At 42.0% G+C, this 13,077-nt stretch overlaps 1 protein-coding gene across 1 annotated transcript in view; it reads left to right on the forward strand.

Annotated features, from left to right (window-relative positions):
* The first annotated feature begins 511 nt into the window (after positions 1-511).
* LOC311142740 (rho GTPase-activating protein 32-like) overlaps positions 512-13,077 on the forward strand; it is a 247,376-nt gene continuing 234,810 nt past the window's right edge. Inside the window, exon 1 of the mRNA XM_084178401.1 lies at positions 512-986. The gene's annotated coding sequence lies outside the window, so the exon portion shown is untranslated. The remainder of the gene's footprint in view (positions 987-13,077) is intronic.

The following is a 13,077-nucleotide window of genomic DNA, read 5'->3' on the forward strand; positions in this document are numbered from 1 at the left end:
TTATGTTTCAACTCAATTCAAGTCAACTTAGGTTATTTTCCAGGCAACATGTACAGTCACTACAATGTAAAGTATGGTAACCTTTAGAGGATGCTATTACAGACAAGCTCCAGAGGATGGCAGAGTAGTAGTGTAAAAATACACTACAAAGATAATCGTTTCAGAGCTGGGTTTCCAACATAATTTGTGTATATAGTGTATTATAAAAAAAATGCATGAAGAAATGGAGCCAGACAGATTTTCCCAACATAAAAGGAGTATAGGTTATTTGAGGATTATATATTTTTCATTTCAACAAACGTCTTCAGTACATACAATATTTAGCTTACATCTTCCAAACTAGTAAAATATAAAGTGGCTATTTTGTTCATTTGTCCATTAGTGTTTTCCAAAATTGCAATATGATTGAAGAGCAATGTCCTGAGAAACCGAGCATGTTAATTCTCATCTACATGCGCTCATTCCACGAGAGCGCGCACAGTCACGAATGGTACACCCTCTGCGCGTTCACGATGTCCTCAGATTCTCTCTTGGAAGTGGTGGTGCGAATGTTTTAATGCGAGCCTCCAGTTTGATAGCAAAGTTTACCTATAAAACTGTCCTTCAACTGCCTACAAAGGGAATTTCAGTCAATGTTTTCTCATTGTGAAGTACCATCACATTTTTAAGGCAGTTTAGATTTACTTAAACACGACAACAGCTGGTTGAACGCAATCTCCAGCGGGAGTTTTTGAACACACGGACAGCGAGGTTGAGGCGATTTTTTTTTGGGACGTACCAGTTCAGGAGAAATGTTGCTAGCTAGCTTAACATTAGCTATATATAAAACAATTATCTCGCGTCTTTTGTTTGTTTTATAATGCGGTGTTTTGGCTCCGAGGGATCAAGCGGTGTTTCTGCAGCTGGCGTGGAAGACACCAGGAGGAGAAAACAGTGGTGAAAGCAAGAGTGATAACCCGAAAAACGTCATATCATCAGACACACCGGTAAACAGACATTTCTCTCACTTCAGTTAACGTTATCAAACGTTTACATGCACACTAATAATTCCATATTAAACTGATTTATGGCAGTAGTCCGAGTATGGAAATAGTCATGTAAACGCATTACTCTGTTTATCTTAATCGGTTTAATGTCAAAATCGAAGTAAACATACACCGATTAAAACGCCTGGTTCTCGGGAGTAATATTTCGAATTATTAGGACATGTAAACAATTTAATCTGCGTTCCAACGGTGTATTTGATCTGCGCATGTGCCAAAACCGGTAGCGCAAGCCTCCCGCTTATGCGCGAGTGAAGTGAGTTAGGAAAAACTGAGAGTATGCGTCTTAGAAATTGTTTTCACATAAACTTTATATGTCCAAACTCAGAGTCAAAAAGGTTTCACAAAAATAACATGGTCACGGTGGTGTAACGTTTATTTTGATTGGCGATTTTCTGCATTTATCTAAAGACCTAGACTGAAGACCCGATGTTAAATTGCATAGAATTCTAAGTCGGCAGAAATGAGCGTTTGGAACAGGAACGTTTCCTCTCACGACCTCTACAAGCCAGAAGGGTGAATAACATGATAATTCACCGGTTGTCGGTGTGCTTGGTCCTTTGACAGGTAGGAATGTGAGACAAAATATCCACAGATTAGTGTAGCAACCTGACCTAGAGTATGTTGGTCAGTATATCGTTTGTATTTCCGATTTTTATTTTCAATACTGATACTGATGCAATTCGTACTGTGACTAACCGAACTGCCAGGCAAGGTAACATGCATAGGTCGACTACATTCGGCTATTGTTTACATATTGTGCAATAGAGCCCCACAGTGGAGGTGTAATAATACCCATAAAACCTAGCGGTCAAACAGGTAAATGGTTCCAATCGTTTTTCCACCATTAATTTTCCCCATAGAGAATTTTAGAAACACTTAAAATAAGGTTTGTGTTTAATGAAGGCTTACCCTGGCATGATGTTTTGATAACCATGGAAATCTCTCTCAGACAAGTTGCCTTTTATCAATATAATTGCCGCTATTTACTCTCAGATTCGAAAATGTTAATTAGCATAAAAGTAGACATAATGCAAGACTACAAATCCCTGCAAGCTCCTGCATGCTAACAGGTATTGTGTCAATTTAAAACTTGCAAAAGACAGTAAACAGAATTGTCCATTTAAATAAATGTTGCCAATGTATTCATTACTACATTTAGTTAACATTAGATAGTTAATCCAGAGATTATTACCTTTGCCTCGATTCAGCAGTCTCGTCCACATCGTGGCATTTGTAGTTATTTATGATAGCCACATTAGCAGCTAAATAGCATTTGGGGGGGTAAATGCAGGCGAATATATTGATAAGTCACCTTCTTCTAGAGATATTTACACGGTTATCAAAATGTCACACCATGGTAAGCCTACACCAAACACAGCCCTTATTTTAAGTGTGTCTAAAATCCTCAATGGGGAAAATGCATGGTGAAAAAACGATTGGAATCATTTCCTTGTTTTACCGCTAGGTTTTATGGGTATTATGACTCATACTGTGGTACTCTATGCGTCAACAGATTGAAAATAAAAGAGACAGAACCTACCTGTGCCGCAAAAAGTTGAGTAAACAACACTTTCCTGTGGATACCCTATCGCCGCCACCTACCGCCAAAAGGACCAACAGCATGTACAACTGGTAAAGTAAGTGTACAGTGAGGGGAAAAAAGTATTTGATCCCCTGCTGATTTTGTACGTTTGCCCACTGATAAAGACATGATCAGTCTATAATTTTAATGGTAGGTTTATTTGAACAGTGAGACAGAATAACAACAAAATCCAGAAAAACGCATGTCAAAAATGTTATGAATTGATTTGCATTTTAATGAGGGAAATAAGTATTTTACCCCTCTGCAAAACATGACTTAGTACTTGGTGGCAAAACCCTTGTTGGCAATCACAGAGGTCAGACGTTTCTTGTAGTTGGCCACCAGGTTTGCACACATCTCAGGAGGGATTTTGTCCCACTCCTCTTTGCAGATCTTCAAGTCATTAAGATTTCGAGGCTGACGTTTGGCAACTCGAACCTTCAGCTCCCTCCACAGATTTTCTATGGGATTAAGGTCTGGAGACTGGCTAGGCCACTCCAGGACCTTAAAGTGCTTCTTCTTGAGCCATTATTTTGTTGCCTTGGCCGTGTGTTTTGGGTCATTGTCATGCTGGAATACCCATCCACAACCCATTTTCAATGCCCTGGCTGAGGGAAGGAGGTTCTCACCCAAGATTTGACGGTACATGGCCCCGTCCATCGTCCCTTTGATGCGGTGAAGTTGTCCTGTCCCCTTAGCAGAAAAACACCCCCAAAGCATAATGCTTCCACCTCCATGTTTGACGGTGGGGATGGTGTTCTTGGGGTCATAGGCAGTATTCCTCCTCCTCCAGACACATGGCGAGTTGAGTTGATGCCAAAGAGCTCGATTTCGGTCTCATCTGACCACAACACTTTCACCCAGTTCTCCTCTGAATCATTCAGAGGAGATGTAGCTCAGTTGTAGAGCATGGCGTTTGCAACGCCAGGGTTGTGGGTTCGTTTCCCACGGGGGGCCAGTATAAAAAATATGTATTCACTAACTGTAAGTCGCTCTGGATAAGAGCGTCTGCTAAAATGACTAAAATGTAAAAAAATGTAAAAAAATTGGCAAACTTCAGACGGGCCTGTATATGTGCTTTCTTGAGCAGGGGGACCTTGCGGGCGCTGCAGGATTTCAGTCCTTCACAGCGTAGTGTGTTACCAATTGTTTTCTTGGTGACTATGGTCCCAGCTGCCTTGAGATCATTGACAAGATCCTCCTGTGTAGTTCTGGGCTGATTCCTCACTGTTCTCATGATCATTACAGCTCCACGAGGTGAGATCTTGCATGAAGCCCCAGGCAGAGGGAGATTGACAGTTATTTTGTGTTTCTTCCATTTGCGAATAATCGCACCAACTGTTGTCACCTTCTCACCAAGCTGCTTGGCGATGGTCTTGTAGCCCATTCCAGCCTTGTGTAGGTCTACAATCTTGTCCCTGACATCCTTGGAGAGCTCTTTGGTCTTGGCCATGGTGGAGAGTTTGGAATCTGATTGATTGATTGCTTCTGTGGACAGGTGTCTTTTATACAGGTAACAAGCTGAGATTAGGAGCACTCCCTTTAAGAGTGTGCTCCTAATCTCAGCTCGTTACCTGTATAAAAGACACCTGGGTGCCAGAAATCTTTCTGATTGAGAGGGGGTCAAATACTTATTTCCCTCATTAAAATGCAAATCAATTTATAACATTTTTGACATGCGTTTTTCTGGATCTTTTTGTTGTTATTCTGTCTCTCACTGTTCAAATAAACCTACCATTAAAATTATAGACTGATCATTTCTTTGTCAGTGGGCAAATGTACAAAATCAGCAGGGGATCAAATACTTTTTTCCCTCACTGTATATGGCTATTTTGCCTATATGCAAAGTTGCATTAAAGCTGCAATATGTAACTTTTTGGGCAAATTCACATAGAAATGTAAGTTACAGACCTCTCATTCGCATCGAAAGCAAGTCTAAGAAGGGGTAGATATATTCTATGTGCGCTATTTCAATGCTTCCTGTTCATAAGTTTCGTTTTTGCGTCTTTTACTTTCTGTTTTGTACACCTGCTTCAAGCTGCTGAAAATACAATATTTTTGGTTATGGAAAATATATTTCACAGCGGTTTAGATGGTACAATGGTTCTCTACACCAGGGGTGGGCAAACCTTTTGGCTCAAGGGCCACATTGAGTTTTTGAAAACAAGTGAAGGGCCACATACTATATGCGTGACAACATGTGAAGCCTTTATTCATTTTCACATTGACACGCACCTACTAGTGTACTGTAGGTGTACATATGCTTGCATCTGCTACAAAACCATGGTGCTTGCCTAAGGAGCTATGAGGGGAACGGCACCTCCTTACCTTCAGGCTCTGATCAGACCCTACACCCAAACAAGGGCACTACGTTCATCCACCTCTGGCCTGCTAGCCCTCCTACCTCTACGGAAGCACAGTTCCCGCTCAGCCCAATCACTACGGAAGCACAGTTCCCGCTCAGCCCAGTCAAAGCTATTCGCTGCTCTGGCACCCCAATGGTGGAACAAGCTCCCCCACGACGCCAGGACAGCGGAGTCACTGACCACCTTCCGGAGACACTTGAAACCCTACCTCTTTAAGGAATACCTGGAATAGTATAACAGTAATCCTTCTACCCCCTCCCCCACTCCCCATAAAAATCAAAAAGGGGGGTGGTTGGCCCACTGGCTATCCTAAGTTGAATGCACCAATTTGTAAGTCGCTCTGGATAAGAGCGTCTGCTAAATGACTTAAATATAAATGTAAAACAATTATACCCTTGTACCATCTCTACCCTTGTTTTTTTGTGAACACATTTTTAAAAGACATTTCACAAAATGTATATAATTTATAACATCACAGACAGTCAAACACACACACAGATCCTGCATCTCTACCCTTGTAAAGTACAATCAAACTTAGTCACAATATGCTAACTTAAAAATAGATATATGTTATATGACTGGAGACATGCAAAATTTAACAGCAGATGTGTACAAAAAAACGATTCTAAAATTTGAGTGGAACATATAGTAAGAGTATCCGTTTCATTTGGAATTATCTGTTTTTGAAAGCATATTAAGGAACAATTCTCATCTCCATTGTGAGCCATATTTACAGTTATCCAATCACTGCAGCGTAAATCTGACTGATTTAGTTATTACCTGCATTGCTGGATAATTCTCACTGCATAACCATCACCATGAAGAAGCATAATCCTTGCCTACCTCAGTCAGTTATTTGAGTCTTAATGTGAACAATGGGTCTGGTCACCTCTCTTGGCAAGGGTATCAAAGTCTGGTGTCATCTTTGATATAGAGATTCTCAGAACAGCTGACAAGTGGTCATTTGTTAAATATGACCTGTGATGGGATTTGTTGTAATTCATGACTGAGAACGTTTGTTCACACACGTGGACCTGACTAAAACAAGCATCCTTTGGGCGTGCTTTTTGATATTTGAAAACGTTGTTTCATTCAGTGAACCATAGAACTGGTCTATTGTTGCTGTTTTGTACTTCTCCTTCAAAGCACTGTCACATTGGATGTCAATGAGCTCCAATTGTGTGTCTGGTGGTGCTTTCTCAACGTCGAAAGACGGGCATGATACAAGCCTGAGAAGCGGCGGGAATACGCAGCATGCAGGTCGATCAAAGTGCTATTGTATGTTTCAGTGCGGCACTGCGATGTGGGGCGCGTTCAGTGCGGTCAGTGTCAGAAAATGAGCGAGAGACCGGCTGCTTTCTGTTTATTATCTATGCATAGTTTTTATCTATGCATAGTCACTTTAAAAACTCTACCTACATGTACATATTACCTCAATTATCTCGACAAACGGTGACCCCCGCACATTGCCTCGGTACCGGTACCCCCTGTATATAGCCTCGCTATTGTTATTTTTACTGCTGCTCTTTAATTATTTGTTACTTTTATTTTGTATTATTATTATTATTTTTGGTATTCTTTCATAAAACTGCATTGTTGGTTAAGGGCTTGTAAGCATGTGACAAATATGATTTGATCATTTGTCTGGAGAACAACATAAGTTTGGCCTTGAATGCTTTCACGTTGGAATACAGTTCATGCACAAAAACACAATTTCCCTGCAGTTTCACATTTAGATCGTTCAGATGCCCCAAAATGTCCACTCCGAAAGCAAAGTCGCCCAGCCAGTCTGTCTTTCAACTCGGAGAAGTCGTCAGCTTTACCAACCGTATCAAGGAACATACCTATCTCCCCTCTCAGTTCCCACACACGGCGAAATACTTTTCCCAGGCTTAGCCAGTGCACATTTGAATGGTACATTCCCCATGTAGCTCAGTTGGTAGATCATGGCGCTTACAACGCCAGGGTTGTGGGTTCGTTTCCCACGGGGGGCCAGTGTGAAAAATGTATGCACTCACTAACTGTAAGTCGCTCTGGATAAGAGTGTCTGCTAAATGACTAAAATGTAAATGTACAACAAGTCCTGGTGCTCTGCCTCTGTATCACTGAGCAGCTGAATGAACTGACGATGGTTAAACTCCCTTGCCCGTATAAAGTTGACAAGTCTTACAACCACTTTGACAACATTTTCCAGCTTTGACACACTTTTAGCATGCTTGCTTGAAAAATGACGATTGAGATTATATTCCTTAAAAACGGCAACACTTTCTTGGCTTTATGTCCAATATCTGTAAAAAAATATATATATATTTTTTGCTGTCCATTCTTCTTTAAACACACGACATTCAGAGTCCACTTTTCTCATTTTCGCAGCACTCATTTTTCACGTCAGAAGTCATCAAGCAATGAAGTGGCTATGATGACTGAGGACAATGTAGTACCCTGTAGCTCAGTTGGTAGAGCATGGCGCTTGCAACGCCAGGGTTGTGGGTTCGTTTCCCACGGGGGGTCAGTGTGAAAAATGTATGCACTCACTAACTGTAATTCTGAATCTGACTGTAGGCCCATATACAGTGTGCTGCTATGCTGCAGCGCCATCTATTGGAGGTTATATATCATGGAATGAGTAATTTATAATAATATTTAATACATTTAAAAAATGTCTCGCGGGCCGGATTGAAGTGCCCCCCCCTACTCTACACTATACTTGCTTGTTTTGTCACAAACTGAAAGGAGGACCATTTTAGCAACAAGGAAATGGCGGAGCGGTTTCTGCATAGTGCATCTTTTAAAAAATAACTTTTATAACCAAATATCATCAATTTTTGATGTAAATGTTATGTTATGGAAGGGTCCAGACACTTTTGTTTGTGATTTCACTTGTTTTAGAGAAACTTAGCTGAACCAGCAATTTAGTTTCCTCGTTGAGCTGTATGGGGACTCTGCAAAAACATGAACAAAGGCTCCACATACGTCCTTTTAGAAACAGAAAAGCTCTCAATATACATGCATGTCTTTACATGTACATTTTGTTGCGACTCGTGCGATACCTCTCTGTCCATTCTACAGGTAACTGCCAAAGTAAAGGAAACACTTGTTCTGGTGTCTCGTGGTGGCCCAACGCCCTATTAAGACACTTTATGTTGGTGTTATTTTGGCAGTTACCTGTAGCAGCAGGCTACACGGAGAATGGAACATCTGGATAGGGAAACGGCTCAAGTCGCACAAAATGTAATATAACGTTGCGGATAAAGTTCAGAATGACACAATTTCATGTGTACAACATCTAAAGACCTGCATCACTATACTGAGAGCATTTCTATTTCAGAAATGACATTTTTTTTAGAACATTTGTTAATGTTTTTTCAGTGTACCTGTACTGCACAACGAGGATGAGGAAATTAATCACTGGTTGCGGTACATTTCTCAAACAAGTGTAATCGCAAAAAAAAAGTGTCTCTGGACCCTTCTATAACATGCCATTTGGTTGTAAAAAAGCTAACTTCTTCTCCTTTAATCATCCAAAACACCTCTCTGCTTAAGCAAGTTAATAAATATGCAGTAAACGTTTTGCTCATGGTCAACCTGTGATTTATCTGGTTGTTTATCTTCCCTTATTATACCCCTTTGATATTACAAAGGGCTTCCATCCATAGCCTACAGTTTCAGCTAGTCCATGGCACCAATCTGTCTCTCACCCTAAAAGCACGTCAGCCTGCAAAGCACTCGAGAGTAGCACATCAATATTTTACAGAGTGAAGCTATTGGTTCAGAATGTAATAAAAATGTTCTCCAAAGTGTGCATTCACTGATATAATTTTTAGCAGAGAAGTGCATGAGAATTCCTTGCATTGCTATGACAAACTTGTGCACAAACACAGTCTGTCATTAGTGGAGTCTAATGGCCCTCCTTAAGATCTTTACATTATGCACTGAAGTCTCCAGGGTTTCCCTACACTTTGACCCTATCTAACAAGTAGTTCCTTACTCTTGAAAGACCAGATCATGTGATCACTACCAAGGGGCACTACCAAGCAACATGACTGGCACTAGTCAATCTTTGTTGGATTTTCCAATGCCACATCATCTAGGCCTGCATCAGCCATGATGGCTAAGAAAATACTGGGCCGGAATCAGAAATCAAATATATTTTATTGGGCACATGCGCCAAATACAACCGGTGTAGACTTTACAGTGAAATGCTTATTTCGAGCCCATTCCCAACAGTGCAGTTAAAAAGTAAGACAAATATTTGAGTACCGAGTCAATGTGCAGGGGTACGAGGTAATTGAGGATGTACATGTGGTAATACATGTACGTTGGTAATACAGTATGTACAGTGCATTCGGAAAGTATTCAGAACCCTTCCCTTTTTCCACATTTTGTTACTTTACAGCCTTATTCTGAAATGGATTGAATAATTTTTTCCCCTCATCAATCTACACAAAATATACCATAAAGACACAGCAAACATAGTTTTTTTAAAATAAATTTTAGCAATTAAATTGGAGAAAAAAAAACGGATATCACATTTACATACATATCTTGGGTATGACGCTACAAGCTTGGCACACCTGTTTTTGGGGAGTTTCTCCCATTATTCTCTGCAGATCCTCTCAAGCTCTGTCAGGTTAGCTGTGGAGCGTCGCTGCACAGCTATTTTCAGGTCTCTCCCAGAGATGTTCGATCGGGTTCAAGTCCAGGCTCTGGCTAGGCCACTCAAGGACATTCAGAGACTTGTTCCGAAGCCACTCCTGCCTTGGCTGTGTGCTTAGGGTCGTTGTCCTGTTAGAAGGTGAACCTTCGCCCCCAGTCTGAGGTCCTGAGCGCTCTGGAGCAGGTTTTCATCAAGGATCTCTCTGTACTTTGCTCCGTTCATCTTTCCCTCGATCCTGACTACTCTCCCAGTCCATGCCGCTGAAAAACATCCCCACAGCATGATGCTGCCACCAACATGCTTCACCGTAGGGATGGTGCCAGGTTTCCTCCAGACGTGACGCTTCGAATTCAGGCCAAAGAGTTCAAGCTTGGTTTCATCAGACCAGAGAATCTTATTTCTCATGGTCTGAGAGTCCTTTAGTTGCCTTTTGGCAAACTCCAAGTGGGCTGTCATGTGCCTTTTACTGAGGAGTGGCTTCCGTCTGGCCACACTACCATAAAGGCCTGATTGGTGGACTGCTGCAGAGATGTCCTTCTGGAAGGTTCTCCCATCTCCACAGAGAGACTCTGGAGCTCTGTCAGAGTGACCATCGGGTTCTTGGTCACCTCCCTGACCAAGGCCCTTATCCCCCGATTGCTCAGTTTGGCCAGGCAGCCAGCTCTAGGAAGAGTCTTGGTGGTTCCAAACGTATGATGGAGGCCACTATGTTCTTGGGGACCGTCAATGCTGCAGAAATGTTTTGGTACCCTTCCCCAGATCTGTGCCTCAACACAATCCTGTCTCGGAGCTCTGACATGCGCTGTCAACTGTGGGACCTTATATAGATAGGTGTGTGCCTTTCCAAATCATGTCCAATCAATTGAATTTACCACAGGTGGACTCAAATCAAGCTGTAGAAACATCTCAAGGATGATCAATGGAAGCAGGATGCACCTGAGCTCAATTTCGAGTCTCATAGCAAAGGGTCTGAGTACTTACAGTGGGGAGAACAAGTATTTGATACACTGCCGATTTTGCAGGTTTTCCTACTTACAAAGCATGTAGAGGTCTGTAATTTTTATCATAGGTACACGTCAACTGTGAGAGACGGAATCTAAAACAAAAATCCAGAAAATCACATTGTATGATTTTTAAGTAACTAATTTGCATTTTATTGCATGACATAAGAATTTGATCACCTACCAACCAGTAAGAATTCCAGCTCTCACAGACCTGTTAGTTTTTCTTTAAGAAGCGCTCCTGTTCTCCACTCATTACCTGTATTAACTGCACCTGTTTGAACTCGTTACCTGTATAAAAGACACCTGTCCACACACTCAATCAAACAGACTCCAACCTCTCCACAATGGCCAAGACCAGAGAGCTGTGTAAGGACATCAGGGATAAAATTGTAGACCTGCACAAGGCTGGGATAGGCTACAGGACAATAGGCAAGCAGCTTGGTGAGAAGGCAACAACTGTTGGCGCAATTATTAGAAAATGGAAGAAGTTCAAGATGACAGTCAATCACCCTCGGTCTGGGGCTCCATGCAAGATCTCACCTCGTGGGGCATCAATGATCATGAGGAAGGTGAGGGATCAGCCCAGAACTACACGGCAGGACCTGGTCAATGACCTGAAGAGAGCTGGGACCACAGTCTCAAAGAAAACCATTAGTAACACACTACGCCGTCATGGATTAAAATCCTGCAGCGCACGCAAGGTCCCCCTGCTCAAGCCAGCGCATGTCCAGGCCCGTCTGAAGTTTGCCAATGACCATCTGGATGATCCAGAGGAGGAATGGGAGAAGGTCATGTGGTCTGATGAGATAAAAATATAGCTTTTTGGTCTAAACTCCACTTGCCGTGTTTGGAGGAAGAAGAAGGATGAGTACAACCACAAGAACACCATCCCAACCGTGAAGCATGGAGATGGAAACATCATTCTTTGGGGATGCTTTTCTGCAAAGGGGACAGGACGACTGCACCGTATTGAGGGGAGGATGGATGGGGCCATGTATCGCGAGATCTTGGCCAACAACCTCCTTCCCTCAGTAAGAGCATTGAAGATGGGTCGTGGCTGGGTCTTCCAGCATGACAACGACCTGAAACACACAGCCAGGGCAACTAAGGAGTGGCTCCGTAAGAAGCATCTCAAGGTCCTGGAGTGGTCTAGCCAGTCTCCAGACCTGAACCCAATAGAAAATCTTTGGAGGGAGCTGAAAGTCCGTATTGCCCAGTGACAGCCCCGAAACCTGAAGGATCTGGAGAAGGTCTGTATAGAGGAGTGGGCCAAAATCCCTGCTGCAGTGTGTGCAAACCTGGTCAAGACCTACAGGAAACGTATGATCTCTGTAATTGCAAACAAAGGTTTCTGTACCAAATATTAAGTTCTGCTTTTCTGATGTATCAAATACTTATGTCATGCAATAAAATGCAAATTAATTACTTAAAAATCATACAATGTGATTTTCTGGATTTTTGTTTTAGATTCCGTCTCTCACAGTTGAAGTGTACCTGTGATAAAATTTGCAGACCTCTACATGCTTTGTAAGTAGGAAAACCTGCAAAATCGGCAGTGTATCAAATACTTGTTCTCCCCACTGTATGTAAGGTATTTGTGTTTTTTTATTATTTATACATTTGCAAAAATGTCTAAACCTGTTTTCGTTTTGTCATTATGGGGTATTGTGTGTAGATTGATGAAAAAAACAATTTAATTCATTTTAGAATAAGGATGTAAAGTAAACAAATGTGGAGAAAGTCAAGGGGTCTGAATACTTTCCGAATGCACTGTACACGTGGGTAGGGGTAAAAGTGACTAGGCAATCAGGATATACACTGCTCAAAAAAGTAAAGGGAACACTAAAATATCACCCTAGATCTGAATGAATGAAATAATCTTATTAAATACTTTTTTCTTTACATAGTTGAATGTGCTGACAACAAAATCACACAAAAATTATCAATGGAAATCAAATGTATCAACCCATGGAGGTCTGGATTTGGAGTCACACTCAAAATTAAAGTGGAAAACCACACTACAGGCTGATCCAACTTTTATGTAATGTCCTTAAAACAAGTCAAAATGAGGCTCAGTAGTGTGTGTGGCCTCCACGTGCCTGTATGACCTCCCTACAACGCCTGGGCATGCTCCTGATGAGGTGGCAGATGGTCTCCTGAGGGATCTCCTCCCAGACCTGGACTAAAGCATCCGCCAACTCCTGGACAGTCTGTGGTGCAACGTGGCATTGGTGGATGGAGCGAGACATGATGTCCCAGATGTGCTCAATTGGATTCAGGTCTGGGGAACGGGCGGGCCAGTCCATAGCATCAATGCCTTCCTCTTGCAGGAACTGCTGACACACTCCAGCCACATGAGGTCTAGCATTGTCTTTTAGGAGGAACCCAGGGCCAACGCACCAGCATATGGTCTCACAAGGGG

This window comes from Coregonus lavaretus (assembly GCF_964263955.1).
Source record: "Coregonus lavaretus genome assembly, chromosome: 15".
NCBI lineage: Eukaryota > Metazoa > Chordata > Actinopteri > Salmoniformes > Salmonidae > Coregonus > Coregonus lavaretus.